The sequence below is a fragment of the Solanum stenotomum genome, chromosome 5 (genome assembly GCF_019186545.1).
Source record: "Solanum stenotomum isolate F172 chromosome 5, ASM1918654v1, whole genome shotgun sequence".
Classification (NCBI taxonomy): domain Eukaryota; kingdom Viridiplantae; phylum Streptophyta; class Magnoliopsida; order Solanales; family Solanaceae; genus Solanum; species Solanum stenotomum.
Window position 1 is genome coordinate 31,522,421 of NC_064286.1, and position 20,595 is coordinate 31,543,015.

Below are 20,595 nucleotides of genomic sequence, written 5' to 3' on the forward strand. Positions count from 1 at the left end.
ATAATTGATGCATGAAGGTTCAATTCTAACTTTACAAGTCAAGATCCTTCCTATTCAATCAAGTCTAGTTCAATTCATGATTAGATGGTCCTAACTATGATCAATTAATATACAAGACATTGATTTAGGAAGATCACCTTTGAACCTTGAAATTTGCCTCTAATGGCATAAACCCACAAATATCACATTCATCAATTTAGATTAGGATTTACCATAGAAATCATAAGAAATCATCATAATATCATTAAAAAAAATCTAAATAAATCATAATTGGGTGATATCCACTAGATTGGAATCACACCCAAACCCTACCCACAATGCAAGCACAACCCTAGCTAGAATGGGGTTTTTGATTTCTCAAGTGGGGAAACTATGGGGGCTCTATGGGTGGAAGAACCCATAGATGAATAATCTCCACATACCTTGCTTCAAAACCCTAAAGAAAGCTTGAATCCATGGAGAAAACTCGACCTAGGTGCTGCCCTCTTCTCTTCTCTTCTTCTTGCTTCTAGAGAGAGAATTTCTTGAGAGTAATTTGGGGTCTTAGGTGAATGAGTTAGTGACTTAGTTTTTGGGGTCTATTAAGTATTTATGGGTGGCTAATTAACTAACTAACCGACCTACCTTAACCCCTAATTAACTACTAACTTAATTCCCAAACCCCCTAACTAAAACTAAAACACTTAAAACTGGCAGCACCTACGACCTCACTACCTGCGGATCGTAGGTGGATCTACTGGGCGTGGACCACCTCTGTAGGTGAGGTCTGCAGCTCTAAAAGTGCAGGCCACTGCAGGCTTTGACCCACGACCCCAACCTATGGGGAGTGGATCCATCTATCGCCAGTAGATGGCATCCGTAGGTCACTAAAATTTCCAGATTTAGGGACTATATTGGGGTCCTCCTCAAGGACCCCTTTTGTTGGTCCTTGGGGAGTCGTACCCGGACGTTTAACCCCTAAAACCCATATTCTAAGTACGAGAATCATTTCTACGAGTTTTAATCTTCATACAACACTCCAAAACTCCTACGAAAGGCTCTATAGAACTCACTAGTTCAACTTACTATTTTTCGAGGCGTTGCACTAGTATTGAACTTGTGTAGACTGACTGGACCAACATCTCTAAGATCAACAAATGTGGCAGTCGAAAACTCTCTGCATGAAACATCATTGATCTTCTTGAAGGCCATTGCAAAGTTGAACTTGTAGTTTTTTTCTTTACAAGAGGAAGAGATGAAGAGCAGAATTGGTCCCACAGGGCGTGCCAAATTTGTTCGCAACAAATTTTCGTAAGCGCTAAAAATTAACTGCAAGAAAAATAAATAAAAGAAAAATGTAGTTTTTATTAATGAATCTTGTGAGTACAATTCTGGTGTTCTCTTGATTCTTCTCTCCTAAACTTCTCAGTGATTCGAAGGCCTTCAGTAGCGTATTTCTCGAATGTAGGATGATGTAGACCTCCTTGAGATGTATTTGATCTCTGGGAACATCGGAAAGCACTTCGGCATTTCAAGTCGATCTCCGGGAAGAACTCCGTTGATCACTCCTTTGAAGAGCTATGTAGTTGATGTTGTAGCTTTCTCCAATTGCAGAATGCTTCTTGAAGAGTTTTCTTCCCTTTCTCTTTAGAATGTCATGTACATCCCATATTTATAGTTGTAGAGGGTGGACAAGAATGCTTATGATTGGCCAAAGGATGTCATTTTGACACTTGGTGGATTGTGATTGGTTCTTGCACTTGACTGGGACTATCACCTCATTTGGACACGTGGCGTCACCTTGTTGGTCTTGGATGCCTAGTCACTGTAACATGTGGCATGGGTTTGGGCTTCAAGGTGAAATGGACCTTGGACTTGAAGTTAATAAAAATGGACTTATTTATTTGTAAAGCCCAAATTAATCATTCAACCCAAATAAACATGAATTTAATTCAAATTTCGTATGAATTAAATCTAATAAAATTTATGTGTCTACTATAATTTTTGTATTTGATTAAAAATAATAATATTTCACTCCAGGTTAGAAAAAAGAAGAAATACACCGTTAAAAAATGATTATTGAATCGAAAAAAGAATTAAGTAATATTTTAATAAAATATCTGATATATTTGACTCGTAAAAGGAACATCGCACGTAAAGTGTAGTATTTGCATGAAAAAAATAATATACAATGTCTTTTTCTTTTATAGAAGATACATGTTTGCACTTTATTGTTTTGGCTGAAACTTCTCTTAATTTAGCTAAAATAAATAAAATTTCAACTACATTTTATAGATATGGGTCCAGAAAAAAAAATAGTTGAAACAAATAATTATTGCATTTAAAAAAAGTAAAAATACATTCAAAATAAAATTTACAATATATATTAAGAGAAAATATAGAGAAATATATCTGAAATAACATAAATCATTATATTGATTAGGGATGATTATGTGATAATTAATACTCCCTCCGTCCCATTTTATATGTTATCCCTTTCTATAAATAGCTGAACCACAATATTTGTCATTTTATAAAATTTATGCATAAATTATCATATTTTGTCTATTATACCCTTGATAGAATAGCTAATTAATGTTGTCATTTATTAATAAAGTTGACTTAAGAAAATATTAAACAAGGGTAGAAGAGTAAAATTACATCATTTCTTAATGCAAGTGCAACGTAAAAAGATGACATATAAAATGGGACGAAGGGAGTATATAGTTGGAAAAATATCTATTTACAAGTTATTTTTTTTCTATTCACTTTCACGTGCTTAAATGAAAGTCGATACTATCTAACAAGGATCGACACTATTAAATTCAAGAGATGAATTAAGCCGACATAAATTTAAGTAAACAATAGATAAAACTTAAATTAAGAAGGATCGGAATCTATTCCACCTTCTATTAATTAAAATTGTGCTCTGTCCTCGATTTATATGATATCACGAACTTTAAAAGTAAAATTTATTTTTATTGTGAATTTATATATAAAATAAAAATAATAATTCTGTAAGTCATAATATTAATAATTTAAATATAAAAAATTTAGTATAATTTACATAAATCTCATAGTGTTAAAGAGCTAATTTTATTATTTCTCTACTATTTTCAAATTTCAAAAGTCGCTTATAATTTATGAATTTCGCAAACATCACTGGACTTCCGGATATATTAATAGATACATAGGGGAGAGATGTATCAGAGAGGATTAGGGATGTACCCTAGAGAGGTAGGGATGTATCGGAGAGAGAGGGAAATGATGTATTCGAGAGAGATAGATATGTATTAGCGGAAGAGAAGTGATGTATCTTTTGAAATTTTTTTAAATAATAAGGAATTATAGTAATTTTTTTTTTTTTTAATTTAAAGTCGGGCTTAGACCCCTTTTATTGCAAAATATAACCAACTGTACAAGATCAGGCCCAAAAGTGGCCTTGTCCAATAAGACAAAATAAAATAAGAAAAAGGACCAAATGAACAAAGATAGTGGAAAGGTCACTGTAACATATCTTGAACATATCTGCTGGAAGAAGCGGATCAAGAAGGAAGACAAGGTTGTTGTTATTTTCTAATCCCCAGAGGAAGCACCATAATTAAGCGTGTGAGCTACTTGTCGTCGTCCAACCCCCGGAGAAAGCACCGCTATCAAAGATAATCTCCATCTTCACTTCTAGCTGAAAATGAAAAGAAATTCACTCTTCTCTATCTCGCAATTAGAGCTAGGAACGTCAGAGCTTCAAGATCGATGAGTGTTCTCTAAGCAGACGACATAAAAGATCTTACTTCAGGTAAGAAATTATCAGATACTACTAGATCTATTGAAATCGTCACTATGCATACACTAGATCGTGCCTTTATGCTGATGTGATGGAATAAAACAATCTACAGTCATCTCTAAATTTATGTATAAATTTTCTAAACTAAAATTTGATGGATTGAATCTCAAAAGAAATTAATACCACCATCTAAATTTTTGTCTAAAAAATAAATCACACTTTTAGAGGACAATCTTGACAGAGATGATACCATGTAATCTCTTTGCAGATTCAAAATGCAGCAGTACAGATATTAAAACAAGCACCCAGTATTGATAATAATGTCTTGGTTAGGTATTCCTTGGACACCTCAAAGCCCTCACCAGGTGCGAAACACACAAACCGTAACGAAATTTCTTCAGACATTACTGTAGTCACTAAATACTATGTTTTAAACTGGTATTCCTCTCAAAAAGTTAAATTTGCATCAAGTAGTAAATCAACAAATTGATTCCGCTAAAAATCTTCTGATATTAGGAGTACCATTTTTATCCATGTATATAATCTTTTTGCCTTCATTGGGAACTTCTTGTACAAAATTAAGTTGATAGTTACCTGCAAAATAAAAAAATAAGTTAGCAAAATAATCAGCAAGAGTAATTCCTTCCCTGAGGGAATGTTGTACTCTTGCCGACACAATTCCCTTCAAATTCTGAATGAATCTGACTTCCAAAGCCACACTCCATGGAGTTTCCCATTGTCCCTCTAGAATATGAACCATTGCTAGAGAATTTGTCTCAATAATAATCTGAGACAACATATTGTCTCTACAAAACACCAAACATTCTCTTATGGCTATGGCTTCTGCAATCAAATTGGTGGTCTCCTGAAGTCTGACCTCTTTAGCTACAATTAGATTTCCTTCATGATCCCTAATACAAAAAGCAGCTGAACTAGGTCCAGGGTTGCCCTTAGAAGCACCATCAGTATTACCCTTAAACCAATTTATCGGAGGTGGAACCCATTTCACCACTTTGAAGTTATAGACTACGCTATACCCTTCCAAATACTGCACAATTAGAGGCAATTATTCAAACCAAAATTGCCCTTACATCGAAGCTTAATGAACTTCAGAATAGTGTTATTAATTTCCCATATCACCTTTCCAACCGAATAAGATCCACCATTTAATATAGTATTTCTCCTCTTCCACAAAAACCACATTATAACTATAGGAATAGCCTGATAAACTAGCTTTATCCTGTAGTTACCATCAGTAGACCACCATTTTCTCACCATCTATTTTACATTCAACATGACCCCAATTATTCCAGCCGCTCTAGAGTAATATGACCATATTCTGGTTGCAATCTCTCCTCTCAAGAACAAATGATTAATAGACTCGTTCTCAGGAATGTTACAACACCTGCAATTCTTAGAGATATTAGGATTCCAAGCATGAATGACATTAGCCACAGGTACTTTTCCTCGCCAAATCCTCCAGGCTAGAAATGAGAACTTCAAAGGTAAACCTTTCACCCATAAAGATTTGAAATCTTCATTGACATTCTCCTTTTTCCTTAGCAGTTCCCAAACACTCTTAACACTGAAATATCCAGTACTAGATTTAGTCCACCAAGGTTTGTCCACTAAATCTTCCAACCGTAGAAACCTTATATTATGTGTGATATGATCCACTACATATTCAGGAACAGCATCGTGAAGAGCATCAAAATTCCAGCCCTCCTCATTAAAAAGGTCCCATATATCTCTCATGGGGTGACATGTTGGGGTGCCTAACTGATGTAAGTGCAAAGGCCCAAGATTGGACCAATTATCATACCAAATGGAAGAAGTTCCACCCCTAGGTTCCCACCACAAATGTTGTTCAATAACATCTCTATTTTCAAGCATATGTTTCCAGATTTGAGAACCTCTTTTCCATTGCACAAGAGAAGGAATTTGTTTCTTGCAATATTTGTTCCAAAAGAAGTTGGACCACAAATTGTTTTGTGTCCTAAATTTCCACCACAATTTAGCATATAAGGCCTGAGAAACTTCAAATAATGATCTAAAACCAAGCCCCCCTTCCTGCTTTGGTAGACAGACTTTGACCCATTCAGCCCAATGTTTACTCCTACCAGACTCTTTATTACTCCAAAAAAATTTAGCAAAGATCTTATGTAATTCCTTGATCACACATATAGGAGGAGTGATTGCAGATAATACATATATAGGAATCCTTTGCAAAACACTAGAAAGTAGAACTTCTTTACCACCAAAAGATAACATCCTTCCTTTCCATACTTGTAGTTTACCTTTAACTCTTTCAATCAGCTCTGCATAGTGTTCTTTTCTTTTTTTTGTATGGGTGATAGGACATCCCAAATACTTCATAGGAAAAGAACCCTTGTTCATTCCAACACACTACTCCACTAAGGTTGGAATTCTTGCTGCTACATTTTGATGCAAATAAAAAAAAACTCTTGTCTTTGTTCACCTTTTGGCCAGATTGATGCTCATATTCCTGTAAAACAACCATTATTCTTCCTAAGGAGTACTCATTAGTTGATGCAAATATAATGGTATCATCTGCATAAGCTAAATGATTTAAGTTTGTACTCCATTTAGGCAAACCATAGCCCACATACTGAGGATCATCAAATAAAGAATTTAGAGCTCTAGAAAGAACTTCAGCTGCTAGAATAAATAGGGCCGGAGAGAGAGGGCCTCCTTGCTTCACACCCTTGTAGAATGAAAGAAACCATGTGATTGGCCATTAATAAGGACTGAGTAGTAATTGTTAGCAATAAGTCTCCATATCATATCTGTAAATCTTGAATCAAAGCCCATCTTCCTCAAGACCTTCATCAGAAAAAACCAAGACACTCTATCATATGCTTTAGCCATGTCCAATTTAATGACAACATTAACAGGCTTCCCTATTTTAGTAATGTCAGTTACCATCTCTTGAGCTAGTAGAACATTTTCAATAATACTTCTTCCTTTAATAAAACCAGACTGATTTGAAGAAATCAGTTTAGGTAATATATCTTCCAGCCTATCATGAATAATCCTAGACAAGATCTTGTTCACAAAATTACTCAAACTAATAGGTCTCATATCAGAGAAGGTTTGTACATGTGCCTTCTTTGGTATGAGAACCAGATTAGTATGTGTAATGGATTTCGGAAGGGTATTGCCAGCAAAAAAATCTTATACCATTCTTAAAATATCACCACTAACTATATCCCAGCACTCCTGAAAAAATTTACCTGTTAACCCATCAGGGCCCCTGGCACTGTCTGCACTTAGCTTAAACACTGCTTTTTTCACGTCTTCTAAAACTTGATTAGAACACAAAGCTGTGTTCTCTTCCTCAGTAACTAATTCAGAGATGTGAGACAATAAAGGAAAATTAGTAACATCACCTTTCTGTTGAAAATGTCTATGGAAATGCTCTACTGCTTCATTAGCAATAGTCCCTTCTTCTTGTAACCACTCCCCCTGTGAATTTTGAATTTTATTTACTCTCCCCTTTTGTCTTCTTCCTTTCACCAGACTGTGGAAGAATCTGGTATTCCTATCCCCATTTTCAAATCAATCATATCCAGCTTTTTGTTGCCAAAAAAGCTCTTCAAAGTGTAGATATCGATTATATTCAGCTTTTGCTCTTTGCATGATATATCTATTTTCACTAGAGGAGTCTTCTTCAAATAATTTTTCTTTAATTCTAGAATCTCCTCTCTTATGATAAGTTGCTGAAAAATATCCCCATAAGTCTCTCTACTCCACATTGTTAGTGCCGTTTTAATTTTCTTGATCTTTCTTTTAAAGTCTAAAAAAAGGTTAAATGAACTCTGAGAATCCCAATTCAATCTAACCAATTCTTTAAAAGATTCATGCTCAGTCCAAAAATTCAAGAACCTGAAAGGTTTCTTTTTATTTGCACCTCCATCTGCACAAAACACTAACATTGGAGCATGGTCTGATCCTACTCTGGGCAAGTGATCAATCTCTAACTGAGCAAAAATATTTTGCATCTCTGCATTTATCAGTATTCTATCTAATCTTTCAAAAATACAATCATCGTCTGCTCGACTATTCCACCAAGTAAAAGGACTTCCTTAAAATGGTACTTGTGAAAGATCGCAAGATTCAATACATGTCTTGAAGTCATCAATATCTGCAGCAACTACTGGTACTCCACCAATCTTCTCTTCTCCATTAAGAACCACATTGAAATCCCCACCTATCAACCAAGGTCTATCCATCCCAGTAGAAATAGAATATAGCTCTTCCCATAGATTCAACCTCAGATTGCTATCACACTTAGCATATACTATAGTAGCATAAAAACTTAGAGCGATGAAGTGGTTTTTCATCAATACAGTGAGCTGCTGATCTGAATTACTCACCACTGAAACATCAAAGCCGTGATTAGTAACACTACAAGAAAAACGGCTAATAGGGACCAGGAAAATGGTCCCTAAAAGTACCATTCTGGTCCCTAAATACCAATAGGGACAGGAAAAACCCATCCCTACCGGCTCCGTCGCTAAAGACTTATAGGGACGGGATTTTCGTACTGGTCCTTGAAATGCTTTTACAACTAGTATAATTCTAGTCCCTAAAACCTTTTAGCGACCACGTTTCTGGTCCTTAAACACTAATTTCAAGAATAGCTGAACTAGTCTTTAATACCTTGTGGGACCAAAAATCTGGTCCTTAAAGAGCTTTAAGGACTGAAGCAATACTCGTCCCTAAAAGTGACTTTACATTCTTGCCACAAATAATTTATTTATAATATGATATTAAAGACAATAATACATGCTTATTTTCGAAGATATTATAAAATTTTAAATATACATAATCAAATGCATATAAACAAAATTATCGATTGTATTATTTAAAACAATAGATTACCATGGCATGTGCAGAATGAATTACAAAAATTTAGTCACAATACTATATTTATTCAACTCATTAGCCAAAAAAAATAACGTCTCTAAATATATAATGAAATATTTTGCCAAACTATCCAAGCGAAGGATGACTGATTTGACAAAACTTGTTTAATGTTTTCAAACTTGCATCTCGACTTGTAAACTGAAATATCCAAATCCTGTGGAACGTACAAAATAAAATTTGCTTAGAAAAAAGAATAATATGCACAGCCAAATCACACAATATACTTAAGTGTAGACAAAAAATAAGATATTGCAATCTGGAATTTTTGTTCCTAGTTACTCTGCAACTTCCATTAATACAACATATTTTCATAACAAAAGAAGAAAATTTGATAAAGTTACTGCTAATACTCAATCATACATAAGATTTCAAGCAACATAAAGATACGTAATGGCAAGGAAAAGGAACAAGAAGGACAGTGAGATGAACAAGTGCCATGGGAAAACAAAAGAGGAAAGAAAGGAAAAAAGTTATAGTTCTTTTCAACAATATGAAGTACTTTTTCTATAACAAGAGTAACATATATAAAAGAAAGACCTTAGAAAGGAAATAAGAGTAGAAAAATACCTGAGGAAATCCGAAAGCACAAGAGTAGACATTAGAGCTTAACACAGGTAGAATAGAAGTCCATATCAAGCAGCAACTATCGATGAGCTAGAATCATAAGAAAAAAAGTACGGTGATATGTCATGATATGAAAAATTTGAATGATGAATGATAGCAGTACAACCAACAATACTTGAAACAAACGAACTAACTTTTCTATAGTTTACTTTGAAAAAGTTAATTCTTGCATTTCTCATCATCTTATGTTCACTTTAATATGAGCAGTTGCTATATTTCTGAATTGTCTACAAGAATAAGTGGACAAGAAGAATTCAGGAAATGGTAGAATGAGAAATAAACTATCAAGGATGCTATTCAAGGTTTTAGTACAACACCATAAGATATCCTAGTCATTTTCTATGTCTTTTATAGCAGTTTATATAAGCTCAAGTTTAGTGGAACTACCAAAAATTGATAAAAATCTAATTATGTACACATGTTATGTACATTGTCAATCAATAGATTGATACTTTGCAATAAGTCATTCAATAACATCACAAAATGAACAATTAACTAAATTAGCGGCAAATTCTATAAACTAAATTTGGATATATTTCTTCTCTCACTCTATAATCCTAAAGCAATTGTGAATTAAGCACTGTGAAATTTGGACAAGCTGGAGAAATTGCAGTAAAACAAAACATTGGTGTAGCTTTCACAAAAAAAATAGAGTTCAAAGGTTATGACCATCTGAAAGACAGTAACTGAATCACATTTCTAACAGGTACTCCTAAATCTTCACCCAAAAAGACTTTAAGGGAGGGATATTATAAGTTTATCAGTCATACAGTCCCTAAATTAGCTTCAGCTAAATATTCAAGGGATAAGAATGTTATATCCAACATATTGTTTTATTCAAGAGGTATGTATTTCAATAATCAACAAGTAGACAAGTTAGGGGATGGGATTTACACAGTTGATATGCAAGCAACTGTGTGTTAAGCCGCAATAAGTTAAGAGTCTTCAACTATAAGATGTTGTGAATATGATGTTAGCCTTAAAATCTTTTAATGCACTCTTGAGTTCCTTCAATACAAGAAGAAACATCAAATACTTCAAACAAGAGAGCAAAACGAAAATGAAAATGTAAATTCCTTCATTCTAGACTCTGTACTAGGTTCTCACTAGAAACACCACTAATTGCATTTCCTATTGTGGAGATTTAAGAATATCTCAATTTTGAGCTCAGCCAACCCAATAGTGACCCCTTAACATGGTATGATACTATTTCTTTTTGGACAAAATCTGCACTTTTCCCTAGGAGTCTTAACATTTAGGAATATCACTAACATAAGTGTAGGTTTTATTTCTTATCAACTTTCGATATATGACAACTTTTTTCAACAACCAACGTCATCTTGTCCCCAAAATAATGTTCCAAGAAAGTTACGAGCATATGTATCCATAAGGACAATTTCTTAATATAATCAAGAAATCCTAGAAATCATTTATCGAATGGAGATAAGTTAACTAATCAAATTTGAAATTTAGGAGCCTATTTTCAAATGCAGAGAACTTGTTGAGCCACATTATTTCAAATAACATGAATTGCAAGAACCTATTCAGATTAATGGCTATGATTTAACAGCTAGACAATCACCACATGAAAAGAAGAGTGTTAACTTCATGATGCTTTTAAAAACATAAACTTTGAAGGACTTACCATAAGCATAGAGAGAAAAATATACATGCAACTAGGGAGCGCCCCTGTTATTCTAACGCTGCGGAAGATCCAAAAAGCTTTTCAAAACCTTAGACATGGCAGGTCACTAGAGAAGGCTAAGTTGATTCCATAATATGACATAGCTTCCAGCTGGCATATCAATAGCAACAACAAGTGAGGAATAGAAAACAAATGAGGGTTTGAAACTGGAGAGTGTAGTATACTCTTGACAAACATATAAATAAAACCAACATATTCACAAGAAATCACCTTGTTTAATTTCTGAAAATTGTATTGAATAAAACAAAATAACCAACAAGGATAATATCCTAAACTATTTTCTAATACTTGGACCAAATTCTGAAATTTTTGTAAGTTGAGATCAACACGAACATAAAAATTATTCAAGTCTAATTCACTCCCAAGGACCGTGATCAAACAAAAAATTCAAACTTGTTATCCTCTTTAGAAATCATTTTTCCTTAATCAAACAAGAAAAACTGTTACGAAGATCTTCATACAAGAAAAACTGATTTTGGTAAATCTCATTTAATTCACACAAAACAACAAGTTCCAAACTTATAGACAAAATGAACTGAGGCAGAGAACATGGAGATTAAACACAAATGGAAATGTCAAGTTGATATTTTAAATAAACAGGAAAAAAGGATTAAATAAAATTCATATCTAAAGTGAGAAACTAAAAAAGTAAAAAAGTAACAAGTTCATGTTTAAATGACATGAACAAAACTGTAAGAAACATCAACTCATGTTTCACACACAAAACTAAAGTGAGGCTAACACCTCATTTCCCTGATTACATTAAACCAAACAAGTTATGAACTATCCAAAATTGAATAAAAAAAAACTATCACAATGAAAAAGGGAGAACGACCTCTTTTGATGCAAAAACTGGAGTGTCGAATTGATATTTTTTCTTCATTCTATCTCGTCTTAGAACCAACAGAACTCACACTAAATGGGACAAATAATAAAAGGGACTAAATAATCGAAAATACAATCATCCGCTCTAATCTCTTGAATAAAACTCCATGTTCAGCAAAGCAAATGAAATTCAAGTTTTAGGGGTGTAAAAGTCATATCCAATAATGAAGAGGAGTTCAATATTTATAAAATAAAATACTAGGGTTCAAACTGAAATGATGTAGGAAGCACGGATTTGAAATCCAAATTCAAAGGTTGAAGCTATTCAAACACCTATTTGTTGTTAAAAAATTGGATACTTTAAAAGGAAAATAAGAAGAATAGGAAGTATTACTCCAGTAAAATTACCATGGTGCCAAAACGAGGGAAATTTCCTGGAAGATGAAGCCGATTGATAGTCAAAATTGATATTACCTTCATTACCATAGTAGAGGAAATTAGGAGGGGATAACGCAACAATGAAAGAAATTAAGGATGGGCAAAAGAAATTGTTACTTTTATTGAGAAAATCAGTAAGTAAATGGCAATGAAACGCCATAGATGGAGATTAATCGCGACTTTGGTCTTAGGGTTTTGGAGAGATGGCCTATTTTTATTTCTTTGATCCTTAAAATACTTTAATTTGTTTTTTCTTTTAACTCTTTTAGTGGTTAAACAAATTGGCTTCTTTATCCCACACAATTTAGAGCATTAGTTAGTGGCCAAGTGTTCATTGTTTTACGGACCAGATTTATTCTTTTCTCTAAAAAAGAAATAAAATTGACAAAATAGGGACTAGAAAAAAACCTCGTCTCTATAAATATACCTTTAGGGATCAGCGAAAAAATATGTCGCTATAACCATACTTCTAGGGACCAGTTTTTTGTCTTGCCGTAAAATAATGGTCCCTAATAAGCCATTTTCTTGTAGTGTTAATAACCAAATCTTTCCATTGTTATTATGAGCCCCCAATGGCATTTTTAATCTTCTTCTATACTTGTTGATGTGTCTAACTGCTTGAAAAGGCTCTAATAATGCAACAAAAGCAAACTTGTGATGATAATGTAACATTTGCACCCTCTGAAAGGCATTTTGTGTCCTCACTGACCTTATATTCCAAATGAGTGCATTCATTATCATTTTGCAAAAAGGGATGAGACCTGTCTCTTTGGTTGCACCCTTACTGGTTGTGATATATCTCCATGTCCTTGTTTTTTTCCTTTCCTTGCAGATTTAATAGCTTTAATAGCTCTTGGTGACAGATCTCCATCATTTAAAAACCACTCATCATTAGAATCAGAGTAAAAATTTTCAGTCACCTTAACCCCCTCCAAGTCTTCCAAGTTTGAGTCTCCTTGCTTGTGAGTAAGTATATCATGTAAAACTTTATTTGGAGATTCTGTATTAACCATAACCACAAGGGATTCTTCATTTTGTCTTGTTGAATGTATTTGAGCTATTTCTTTATTGTTGTTGTGGTGTTCATGCTCACTTGTCAGCAATTGTAACTCCAAATCAAACTTTTGCTTTGATGTATTACTTACAATGTTCGAGTTGAACTCATTCTCATCATTGTTTTCATCTACATGCAGGCATTTTCCTCTAGATATGTCGTTGTCAATCTCGAAGGTTGAATCCATAAAAGATTGATTCTCAGGTTCTTCTTTGTCTCGTGCATCACGACTCTCTACTAATTCTTGTATTTTATCGAAACCTTGTTGTTTTGCAGAGCCATATGTACCCAAACAGTTCCCAGGTGAATTTTTATCCTCCTCCTCATAGTCACCATTTATTACATCTTTCTGATAATTATCTCGGCCAGATTGCTCTCCAACAAATATTTCTTTATCCTCCACCTCTTTCTCTTTATTTTGTGCATATTGTAAAACATGATGTTTTGCAGGGCTTGCTGATTGGTCGGTATCATGAGTTGGTAATATTGCTCCAAAGGATTTTGTAACCCACTCCTTTGAAGTCATGTTCCTGTCATCTTTATCTTTTTGATTAGCTTCTACATCAATTGTCTTTTCGACTTTACCATTTGTTACCATTGCTTGTATCTCCTCTTCTTGATTAAGTGCTTGAAATTTGTTCGCCACATTAATGGGGAGTGTGTTGTCCCGATTGACTAGTTTGCGATTGTCTCGCACAACATTCCACTTCCCTGGATCCCCCACTATTTTGTCACTGGAAAGGACCCTAGCTTTTCCTTTCTGAAATGTATGCACCTGTTGCTTCTGCGTTTCTTGCGAATGGTCCGGTTCCGATGGCTTTTCTATACTTTTTACTTGATTAATCTTCCTACAATTGTGCCTGTCATGACCTTGCATTTTGCACTCACCACAATACTTGGGTACATAATCATATTGAATGTCAACTACATTTGTCCTTATTTCTCCAGAATCTTCATCCTCAATGTTTATATGCATGATTTGGGAAAAGTTCCTTTTAGATCAACTAGTACCTTCACCCGAGCACAACTCGGTCTTGTCTTGTTAATGGTAGCTTGATCCAATTGAATAGGTTTTCCTACGGCTGATGCCAAAGAGAATAGACACTCTTTAACAAAGAAAGTAGGCAGAAGATTAGGAAAAGAGATCCATGCCATGGCCATAGATGTTTCCTCATTGACTTTGAATTTCGAATCATAGATAAGTGTTCGCATGAGATAGAAATACCCATCTTTACATGTGAGATAAACAGCGCCTTTCGAGATTAGATTAACAAAGTCTTCTTCTTTGGATAACCGAATCAATAAATGCTTACTACGGAATAATCCAATTTGACAACTTCCTTTCACCCCACATTGTTGAGGGATAATCTTCCTCAATTCATCTAAATCTGCCCAATCAAACGTGAATTTTCCAATAACAGCATATTGGAGTCTTTCAATTTGGTTCATTAGATTAACTTCCTTCTCTGTCCACTTAATCAATGGAATCCCTTCCACTATGGTGATCTCCTTCCTCAAAGAAGCATTTTGATGGACTTGTGCATTGTTTAGATTTATCAAATCTGCAAAAGTAAAAGGCAAACTAGTATTTCCAATCGGCTCAACGTTCTTGACTGAAGGTAAGCAAGGAAAATCGGTAGTAGTAATTTGCAGGCCCCCCACCAGAGGTGGTAGGCTGCCGGCCGATGTGCACATAGGATTTTATTATAGTAAAATAAGATGTGTATTTGAGTAATTTTTATAATTATATTATTAGAAATGAAAGTAACGTGTTTGTAAAAAAGTATTTTGAGTTGAAATTAATTAATAAAAGAGAAAAAAACAATGCCAGGCCTTACTATTAGAGATGACCTTCCTAATCTTCAAGTAGAAACAAACCATGGAAAGATGACACTCCATGACTATGCTGGTGATAGCTACACCATTCTATTTTCTCATCCAGGTTAAATTACTTTAATTTTTCTGCACTACCTAATACTTTTTATACCTATAGGCTATATGAATGATTAAAAAAAGTTACTTCCACTTTTGTTCATTTTATAACTTCTCTTTGATGGTGATATGACATATATTACTTTCTTATTTTAAAATTTATGTGCAATGTTACACCCTTTAAAATTTGAAAGTTATTTTTTATTCTCCATTCATAAAAGAAAGAATGGTGTTAACATTTATTGGAGCTACGTGGTTGCGGTAGGATGGGTGAGGTCATGAGGTAAGAAAAAAAAAATCTAGAATTTTTAAAAAATAAATTAAACTTTTTTTTTTGGGGGGAGGTGCTAGGGGAGGGATGGGGATTAAAAAAAAAATTATAAAACACAAAATTTAATTTCTTACATTTTTAGGAGATAGGAGCGGGGGTGGTTGGGTAGTAAAAAATAAATTTCGAAAAAGTTTTAATTTTTATCTGGAGGGGAGGGGTAAAAGATTTTGCTTTTTGAAAATAAGATCCCTATTCATATTTATCCATATTAAATTACTCTCTCTTTTCATTTATGTGGCACTTTTTGGATTTCGAGATTTAAACAAGTCTATTTTTTACGGTAAGTTTTTTATAGATCTTTTTAAAATTTTGAATTATCAATTATTGTGATTTATAGTACGTAGTTTACAAATATATAAATTTCATTTTAAAAAATTAAAGATTTTATGTGAAATTTCTGGTCAAACTTAAACTGTTTGACTCTCAAAATACGAAAAGTATTTAAATATGACTCAAGTTGAGTATTTCTGGTTTTCCATCCACTCATATTCGACTCAAGTTGAGTATTTCATGGTTTTCCATCCACTCATATCCGACTGTATCCGCGTTGGGCAGTCATAATGTGGTGTTTGGATGCATGCAGGTGATTTCACGCCAGTATGCACTACGGAGCTGGCTATGATGGCTGATTATATATGCTAGCAAGTTCGCTGAGAGAGGACTTAAACTTGTGGGACTTTCTTGTGATAATGTTCAGTCTCATAATGAATGGATCAAGGATATTGAAGCTTATAACGTACGTATAACATATATACAATTTTTTTTCTTTTTTCTTCCTTACAAGTAGCAGCTTCTTTTTGGCAGAAAGTGACATACCCAATCATTGCTGATCTGAAGAGAGAATTGATTAAGCAACTCAACATGGTGGATCCTGATGAGAAAGATTCCTCTGGCAATAAGCTTCCTTCTCGTGCCCTTCACATCGTAGGCCCTGACAAGAAGGTAATTTTAAACGGTTGGATTGAATTTGGGCACTTACTGATCACTTCAAATTCAAAAGCTATATATTTGGCGGGTTGAAATGGATACGGTTATGATTTAATTAGTTCAATTTTTGAAAGAAATATATATAATGGAACATGATTCTAATATATATAGCTTTCTGTACCCAGCAAGCACTGGAAGAGACAAAGTTGCAACCCCAGCAAACTGGAAACCGGGAGAGCCGGTGGTGATAGCACCCGGTGTCTCCAATGAAGAAGCAAGGGAGATGTTTTCACAGGGTTTTGACACTGCCAATCTTCCATCTGGCAAGTGTTACCTCCGCTTCACCAAAGTTTAAATAATATCCTTTTATTTACAGTATGTAATGTAAAGAGGAAATCAGTAGTAGTTATATTTGTTGGGATATATACTATTAATCATATGTTAAGATATAATATTTATTATAGAATAAATATTTATTCAATTTTAATAGATCATATATTTGTTTATGGTGTCTGTTTACTTATATAGTAAGATGATTTAGTGTGTAGAGTTTTAGCTTATACACAGAGAATTAAATCATCGGTTTTTATAAGTATAAAATTTTTGTTCACAATCTAGGATGGAAATTGAGCATGTCATTGGTACGATTGTAGCACAAGATTATATGTAATTTATCTTGATTATGGAACGGTATAGTTCCAACTTCTTGTGCTAGTACATTTTGTATGTATTGAACGGGACCGATTAGAGATAGTTGTTTTAGACTGACTGACAAAAACATATTCTCTAAACTATTGAATCTACTTATATTCTCAATGCTGATATACTATTATGATTTGTATATATTAATTATCGTTTTGATTTATTAAAAGGTGAGATTCTAAGATAGGTCAATATGTCTGATAGATTGGATGATAATAATATATATTGGTGAAATAATAAGTTAGTTGATGGAATCCATGTCTCGTTATAGAGATTGATTGATATGTCTTTTTGAGAAACTAGTTTTCATCGTGTCAAACCTTGCAAGTGGATTTATGAATCCGACACATGAAATAAGTTAAGTAGTGCTCTAAAGGAAACTAATCATTGAATTAAATTCGTCAGTAATTTAATTTATTGATTAATATCTGTAATCTTAACATGGGGATTACATAAGTGTTTAATGGAGAATTTCAAAATATAAATAGAGGAGTGCAATTATAAATTTCTAGTGGAATGATTTGTAATTTATTATGGTAAGAATAATTCAAATAAATTATTTCCATAATAGGAAGCCTCAGTAATTAATTTTGTGGTCCTAACAGTGCTCATATTTAACTAGAATTCGGAATCCTATTTCTAAGGGGAGAAGAAGAATCAGGCGTGAGTTTGGTTTTAAAAGAAAACAAGCGTGTGTTTTTTTTTCAAAATAGATTGATTTTGTTCTCCTCTTTGGATTGGAAGAAATCTCTATAAGTAGAGATTCTCCTAACCTAGAAAAAAATTGATTAGTTTTCTATTCATACTTTCCCACCCAAGTATTGAGAGAATTCGGATGTGAACTTGGGATCATTGTAGAAGATCATAGTTGTCGTCTATTTTGTGGATTCGTTTGAAGATCAATCTAATTTGGGGATTCGCTTGAAGGTATCTGCTTACGCTTCAAGAGGTAATTCTTGAATTAAATTTCAACAAGTTTGTGTTCTAGCATAAACTTTATTGGTTATCTATTATTTCATATAAGCAGTAAGATTCTGATATGCTTCCGTTATGCATATAGTTTTCCAACAATTGGCATCAAGAGCCACACTTGCCTCTATAATAAATAACCTAGTGTGCCTGCAAATTAAGTTCCATGAATTGTTAGTACATTATGGGGACGATAAGTTTTGTTGGCGTTGGTTAAAACCCATCTTGTGAAAACTTAATTGTTTGATTTTGTTGTGGCAAAGCTAAAATTTTGGGCGGTGCATGTTTAGTGGCAGAATTGCCTTGTTGGCTGGTTTTTGTTTTATTCATGAACCGTGGGTAAACATGTGATTTATAGTCTCGTCTTTGCCATCAACGATTTCATGCTAATGTATTAATTAAAATATTTGTTTGACTTGGTTGAGCAAAATTTAATTAATTAGAAAAAGAGGGAAACAATGCTAGTACACTTTGCCGTTTTTTTAATGGCAGTATATATGGGGTCTTTCCCATAGTTTTGTGTTGATTGGTTTTCATCTCAGAAGCACATGCCAAACAAAATATGGTCGCCCCAATTGGACAACCCCTGCGAAAACAGTGTAAGGGGTTAATTAGAGTTGATCTAATTTTGTGTTTTTTTTTATAAAAAAAATAGAATTATTTTTTTAAAATTATATGAGCATTTTTTTCACAGTATATTATAATGTATATATTAAGAATTTATAATTAATAAATGGTTATCACTAAAGTGGTCTGTTTATTTGAAATTATTAAAAAAAATTAATATTTATATATGTGAGATTGTAATACGAGAATTGGGAGTTATGATTAATAAATAGGATTTGCGATAGTGATCTATTTATTTGAGTCATTAAAATATTCTTAGTGTATCATGTATAAATTGTTCTAAGAGAATACTAGTGGTGAATTTTTTTCTTGATTGGAGATTTATCTTTAAGATGCTAGTATTGCCTAATTAATTCATGAGAAGAGATATGAAAGATTTTCACCGGTCTTAAAGGAAGAAATATAATATCTTGGATTCTCAAGTGTATTAATTAAGAGAACAATTTGTTTAAACGGGGTTAGTTGTGTGTCTTAGCCAAAAGACAGGTTACGACGTATACCTTGTGCTCATGAGATAATTATTAAAAGAGAATGAAAATTTGAATCAAGTTATTTTAATCTTTAACTATACCTAGAACGATCATTTTTCAAATTTGATCATAGTTTAGGCGGTCTTGAATTTTATGATCTCTAATTGACTTGAAATTTGATAGTTTCATTGAAAATTGTTTAGATGGATTTTAGGTAGTTTGTCATGAAGTTAAAATTTAATTTGTATATGATAAGGTCATTCTTCATGTCAGTTATATTTATCTTGAATTGACATGGCGATTTAACGCAAATTGATATGTGATAAGAATGTAGGTCATGTTGTTTTAGATTCTAAAGATGCTTAAATCACTTGAATTTGAATTTGGTCATAGCTTTGGAAATAAAGATTCTTTATAGACTCCAATTGACCTGAAATTTGATAAGTTTATTGATAACGGCCTAATATGAAGTACTCATTACCATGTGGTTATTATTTTTTTAAAGTCGTTAAAATGATTTTAAAAATTGTTCTTTGAAATTAAAATGAGATTCAGTATGAATATAATTCTTTATATCTGTCTTATTTATGTTAAATGTGATGCATGATCACACATGATGAGTTAACATGAATTAATATATGATAAAGATACAGATCTGATTATTTTTCCTTAAATTGTGTGAATCTAAATTTGATCATAGCTTTGGAGATCTATTTCACAAATGATGATATGTGTCATGCAATAAGAATTTTTGAACGGCAAAATTTTAAATTCTATTTTGACCATATAACGTTTTCAACCAAATTGATCATAGTTTTGAAATTCGAAAAAAAAAGAACTCTGATTTATCTGAAATTTGGTAGATTCATAAGAACGACATAGTAAGAAATTAAATTTTTTTTGGATCGTTATATGAGTTTTTGGTCATATTTGATCAAGCAGTAGTGAAGTATTAGTTTTATGTGTTGGCTTAGACCTTCCTCCCTATCGAATATAGTTGATACAAGTCACTATGTATTTAATCGTGTAGTTTTGATAATCAATGTTAACTTTCCTAAACTGAGTAATACAAGATTGGATCAATGTAACTAGAGAATTTTCACTTAACATAAACTAACAGTAGACTCTCTATCTGAGTTAGGTCTGTATAAGTTTATGGAGTGAATAATCGATCATTGTACATGTATATTGCATGAGTAGTTCTCCAATCCCATCGATTGGCTATTCAAGATGCATGGATATATATATGTATAAATGAGCCCTGAATTTTGTTATTTA

The 20,595-nt window shown here is 33.2% G+C and overlaps 1 long non-coding RNA gene and 1 pseudogene across 1 annotated transcript; both read left to right on the forward strand.

Annotated features, from left to right (window-relative positions):
• The first annotated feature begins 3,486 nt into the window (after positions 1 to 3,486).
• LOC125865658 (uncharacterized) lies at positions 3,487 to 14,235 on the forward strand. Its single transcript, XR_007446377.1, has 3 exons — positions 3,487 to 3,775; positions 13,499 to 13,563; positions 13,810 to 14,235. It is a non-coding gene; the product is annotated as an uncharacterized LOC125865658 (long non-coding RNA).
• A 948-nt stretch (positions 14,236 to 15,183) lies between these two features.
• On the forward strand, positions 15,184 to 16,904 carry LOC125866186 (1-Cys peroxiredoxin A-like; annotated as a pseudogene).
• The last annotated feature ends 3,691 nt before the right edge of the window (positions 16,905 to 20,595 follow it).